The sequence below is a fragment of the Orcinus orca genome, chromosome 18 (genome assembly GCF_937001465.1).
Source record: "Orcinus orca chromosome 18, mOrcOrc1.1, whole genome shotgun sequence".
Lineage (NCBI taxonomy): Eukaryota > Metazoa > Chordata > Mammalia > Artiodactyla > Delphinidae > Orcinus > Orcinus orca.
This window is the reverse complement of record NC_064576.1, coordinates 69,915,661-69,922,191: the sequence shown is the minus strand read 5'-3', so window position 1 is coordinate 69,922,191 and position 6,531 is coordinate 69,915,661.

The window sequence follows — 6,531 nt, the reverse complement described above, 5'->3', positions numbered from 1 at the left end:
GTTTATCTTCCAAAAAGCTGAAAGCATTTCCTCTAATATCAGGAAAAACACAAGGATATCCACTGTCACCACTTTTATTCAACATAGTTTTGGAAGTCCTAGGCAGAGCAAACAGAGAAGAAAAAGAAATAAAAGGAATCCCAACTAAAAAAGAAAAAGTAAAACTGTCACGGCTTGCAGATGACATGATATTATACAAAGAAAACCCTAAAGACATTACCAGAAAACTACTAGAGCTCATCAATGAATTCGGTAAAGTTGCATGATACAAAATGAGTACACAGAAATCTCTTGCATGTCTATACACTAACAACAAAAGATCAAAAAGAGAAATTAAAGAAACAATCCCATTTACCATCTCATCAAAAAGAATAAAATACCTAGGAATAAACCTACCTAAGGAGACAAAAGACCTATACTCCAAAAACTGTAAGACGCTGATGAAAAAAATCGAAGATGACACCAACAGATGGAAAGATATACCATGTCCTTAGATTGGAAGAATCAATATCATAAAATTGACTATACTACCCAAGGCAATCTACAGATTCAACACAACCCCTATCAAATGACCAATGTCATTTTTCACAGGACTAAAACAAAGTATTTTAAAATTTGGATGGAGACTCCCTCTTGCGAGAAGACCGGAATCACAACTAACTGCTGAACAATCATCGACAGGAAGACATTGGAACTCATCACATCCAAAGAAAAAGGAGAAGCCACAATGAGATGGTAGGAGGGGTGCAATCACAATAAAATCAAATCCCGTAACTGCTAGGTGTATGACTCACAAACTGGAGAACACTTATACCACAGAACTCCACCCAATGGAGTGAAGGTTCTGAGCCCCACGTCAGGCTTCCCAACCTGGGGGTCCAGCAACAGGAAGAGGAATTCCTAGAGAATCAGACTTTGAAGGCTAGTGGGATTTGATTGCAGGACTTCGACAGGATTGCGGGGAACAGAGACTCCACTCCTGGAGGGCACACACAAAGTAGTGTGCGCATCAGGCCCCAGGGGAAGGAGCAGTGACCCCATAGGAGACTGAACCGGACATACCTGCTAGGGTTGGAGGGTCTCCTACAGAGGCGGAGGGCGGCTGTGTATCACTGTGAGGACAAGGACACTGGCAGCAGAAGTTCTGGGAAGTACTCCTTGGCATGAGCCCTGGCAGAGTCCGCCATTAGCCCCACCAAAGAGCCCGGGTAGGCTCCAGTGTTGGGTAGCCTCAGGCCAACAACCAACAGGGAGGGAACTCAACCCCACCCATCATCAGACAAGCGGATTAAAGTTTTACTGAGCTCTGCCCACCAGAGCAAGAGCCAGCTCAACCCACCACCAGTCCCTCCCATCAGGAAGCTTGCACAAGCCTCTTAGACAGACTCATCCACCAGAGGGCAGGCAGCAGAAGCAAGAAGAACTACAATCCTGCAGCCTGTGGAACAAAAACCATATTCACAGAAAAATAAACAAGATGAAAGGCAGAGGGCGATGTACCAGATGAAGGAACAAGATAAAACCCCAGAAAAACAACTAAATGAAGTGCAGACAGGCAACCTTCCAGAAAATGAATTCAGAATAATGATAGTGAAGATGATCCAGGACCTTGGAAAAAGAATGGAGGCAAAGATCGAGAAGATGCAAGAAATGTTTAACAAAGACCTAGAAAAATTAAAGAACAAAAAACCAGAGATGAACAACACAATAACTGAAATGAAAACTACACTAGAAGGAAACAATAGCAGAATAAATGAGGCAGAAGAACAGATAAGTGACCTGGAAGACAGAATGGTGGAATTCACTGCTGCAGAACACACTAAAGAAAAAAGAATGAAAAGAAAGGAAGACAGCCTAAGAGACCTCTGGGACAACATTAAATACAACAACATTTGCATTATAGAGGTCCAGGAAGGAGAAGAGAGAGAGAAACGACCAGAGAAAATATTTGAAGAGATTATAGTTGAAAACTTCCCTAACATGGGAAAGGAAATAGCCACCAAAGTCCAGGAAACGCAGCGAATCCCATACAGGATAAACCCAAGGAGAAACATGCCGAGACACATAGCAATCAAATTGGCAAAAATTAAAGACAGAAAAATTATTGAAAGCAGCAAGGGAAAAATGACAACATACAAGGGAACTCCCATAAGGTTAACAGCTGACTTCTCAGCAGAAACTCTACAAGCCAGAAGTGAGTGGCATGACATATTTAAAGTGATGAAAGGGAAGAACCTACCCGGCAAGGATCTCATTCACATTCGATGGAGAAATCAAAAGCTTTACAGAGAAGCAAAAGCTAAGAGAATTCGGCACCACCAAACCAGCTCTACAACAAATTGTAAAGGAACTTCTCTAAGTGGGAAACACAAGAGAAGAAAAGGACCTACAAAAACAAACACAAAACAGTTAAGAAAATGGTAATAAGAAGACACATATCAATAATTACCTTAAAAGTGAAAGGATTAAATGTTCCAACCAAAAGACACAGGATCGATGAATGGATACAAAAACAAGACCCATATATATGCTGTCTACAAGAGACCCACTTCATACCTAGGAATGCGTACAGACTGAAAGTGAGGGGATGGAAAAAGATTTTCCATGCAAATGGAAATCAAAAGAAAGCTGAAGTAGCAATACTCATATCAGATAAAATAGACTTTAAAGACTATTACAAGAGACAAAGAAGGACACTACATAATGATCACGGGATCAATCCAAGGAGATTTTACAATTATAAATATATATGCATCCAACATAGGAGCACCTCAGTACATAACGCAATTGCTAACAGCTATAAAAGAGGAAATCAACAGTAACACAATAAGAGTGGGAGACTTTAACACCTCACTTACACCAATGGACAGATCATCCAAACAGAAAATTAATCAGGAAACACAACCTTAAAATGACACAACACCCGGTCCTTAAGCACCCGGGCCTTAGACGAGACATCCTCAGTTTCTTCCCAAGCAAAGAAAAGTATTGGCTCCAATGAGCTCTACGTACGTCTCTGCTGCTCGAGATTCAAAAGTTCTTTTTCGAGGCAGGCGGGATTTAGTTTGCTTCTTGTTCTGGCAGGCTCACAAATTTGACTTGTCAATCTTAAGTGTATAAGCCTCCAAAAGAGAAGACAGGCACGGAGTTGAGGAAGATGGCGGAAGAGTAAGATGGGGAGATCACCTTCCTCCCCACAGATGACATCAGAAATACATCTACACAGGGAACTGCTCCTACAGAACACCCACTGAACGCTGGCAGAAGACCTCACACCTCCCCAAAGGCAAGAAACTCCCTCACGTACCTGGGTAGGGCAAAAGAAAAATGAATAAACAGAGACAAAAGAACAGGGATGGGACCTGCACCAGTGGGAGGGAGCCGTGAAGGAGGAAAGGTTCCCACACACTAGAAGCCCCTTCGTGGGTGAAGACTACAGGTGGCGAGGGGGGAAGCTTCGGAGCCACGGAGGAGAGCGCAGCCACAGAGGTGTGGAGCGCAAAGCGGAGAGATTCCCGCACAGAAGATCGGTGCCGACCAGCACTCACCTGTCCGAGAGGCTTGTCTGCTCATCTGCCGGGGTGGGTGCGGGCTGGGAGCTGAGGCTCGGGCTTCAGTCGGAGTGCCGGGAGAGGACTGGGGTTGGCGGTGTGAACACAGCCTGAAGGGGGCTAGTGCACCACGGCTAGCCGAGAGGGAGTCCCGGAAAAGGTCTCGAGCTGAAGAAGAGGCAAGAGACTTCTTCCCTCTGTTTCCTGGTGCGCGAGGAGAGCGGATTAAGAGCGCTGCTTAAAGGAGCTCCAGAAATGGGCGCGAGCCGCGGCTATCAGCGCGGACCCCAGAGACGGGCATGAGATGCTAAGGCTGCTCCTGTAGCCACCAAGAAGCCTGTGTGCAAGAACAGGACACTGTCCACACCTCCCCTCCCGCGAGCCTGTGCAGCCCACCACTGCCAGGGTCCCGTGATCCAGGGACAACTTCCCCGCGAGAACGAACAGCACGCCTCAGGCTGGTGCAACGTCTCGCTGGCCTCAGCCACCGCAGGCTCACCCTGCAACTGTACACCTCCCTCCCCCGGCCTGAGTGAGCCAGAGCCCCCGAATCAGCTGCTCCTTTAACCCCGTCCTGTCTGAGCGAAGAACAGATGCCCTCAGGCGACCTACACGCAGAGGCGGGGCCAAATCCAAAGCTGAACCCCAGGAGGTGTGCAAACAAAGAAGAGACAGGTAAATTTCTCCCAGCAGCCTCGGGACCAGTGGATTAAATCTCCACAATCAACTTGATGTAACCTGCATCTGTGGAACAACTGAATAGACAATGAATAATCCCAAATTGAGGAGGTAGACTTTGAGAGCAAGATATATTATTTTTTCCCCTTTTCCTCTTTTTGTGAGTGTGTATGTATATGCTTCTGTGTGAGATTTTGTCTGTATAGCTTTGCTTTCACCTTTGTCCTAGGGTTCTGTCCATCCGTTTTTTTTTTGGTTTGTTTTCTATTTAAAAAAACCTTTTTTCTTAATAATTATTTTTTATTTTTCATTTTAATAACTTTATTTTATCTTCTTTTCTTTTCTTTTCTTTTATCCTCTTTCTTTCTACTTTTTCTCCCTCTTATTTTGAGCCATGTGGAGGACAGTCTCTTGGTACACCAGCCAGGCGTCAGGGCTGTGACTCTGAGATGGGAGAGCCAACTTCAGGACACCGTTCCACAAGAGACCTCCCAGCTCCACATAATATCAAATGGTGAAAATCTCCCAGAGATCTCCATCTCAACACCAAGACCCAGCTTCACTCAACAACCAGCAAGCTACAGTGCTGGACACCCTATGCCAAACAACTAGCAAGACAGGAACACAACCCCACCCATTAGCACAGAGGATGCCTAAAATCATAATAAGGCCACAGACACCCCAAAACACACCACCAGACGTGGACCTGCCCACCAGAAAGACAAGATCCAGCCTCATCCTCCAAAACACAGGCACTAGTCCCCTCCTCCAGGAAGCCTACACAACCCACTGAAACAACTTTAGCCACTCAGGACAGACATCAAAAACAACGGGAACTACAAACCTGCAGCCTGCAAAAAGGAGACGCCAACCACAGTAAGATAAGCAAAATGAGAAGACAGAAAAACACACAGCAGATGAAGGAGCAAAGTAAAAACCCACCAGACCTAACAAATGAAGAGGAAATAGCCAGTCTACCTGAAAAAGAATTCAGAATAATGATAGTAAAGATGATCCAAAATCTTGGAAATAGAATAGAGAAAATGCAAGAAACATTTAACAAGGAACTAGAAAAACTAAAGAGGAAACAAACAACGATGAATAACACAATAAATGAAATAAAAAATTCTCTAGAAGGGATCAACAGCAGAATAACTGAGGCAGAAGAACGGATAAGGGACCCAGAAGATAAAATAGTGGAAATAACTACTGCAGAGCAGAATAAAGAAAAAAGAATGAAAAGAACGGAGGACAGTCTCAGAGACCTCTGGGACAACATTAAATGCACCAACGTTCGAATTACAGGGGTACCAGAAGAAGAGAAAAAGAAAGGGACTGAGAAAATATTTGAAGAGATTATAGTTGAAAACTTCTCTAACATGGGAAAGGAAAGAGTTAATCAAGTCCGGGAAGCACAGAGAGTCCCATACAGGATAAATACAAGGAGAAACACACCAAGACACATATTAATCAAACTACCAAAAATTAAATACAAAGTAAACATATTAAAAGCAGCAAGGGAAAAACAACAAATAGCACACAAGGGAATCCCCATAAGGTTAACAGCTGATCTTTCAGCAGAAACTCTGCAAGCCAGAAGGGAGTGGCAGGACATATTTAAAGTGATGAAGGAGAAAAACCTACAACCAAGATTACTCTACCCAGCAAGGATCTCATTCAGATTTGATGGAGAAATTAAAACCTTTACAGACAAGCAAAAGCTAAGAGAGGTCAGCACCACCAAACCAGCTTTACAGCAAATGCTAAAGGAACTTCTATAGGCAAGAAACACAAGAGAAGGAAAAGACCTACATTAACAAACCAAAACAATTAAGAAAACGGTAATAGGAACATACATATCGATAATTACCTTAAATGTAAATGGAATAAATGTTCCCACCAAAAGACACAGACTGACTGAATGGATACAAAAACAAGACCCGGGGGCACCTTGAAGATGGCGGAAGAGTAAGACGCGGAGATCACCTTCCTCCCCACAGATACACCAGAAATACATCTACATGTGGAACAACTCCTACAGAACACCTACCGAAGCCTGGCAGAAGACCTCAGACCTCCCAAAAGGCAAGAAACCCCCCACGTATCTGGGTAGGGCAAAAGAAAAAAGAAAAAACAGAGACAAAAGAATAGGGACGGCACCTGCACCAGTGGGAGGGAGCTGTGAAGGAGGAAAAGTTTCCACACACTAGGAAGCCCCTTCGCGGGCGGAGACTGCGGGAGGCGAAGGGGGGAGCTTCGGAGCCGCGGAGGAGTGCACAGCAACGGGTGCGGAGGGCAAAGC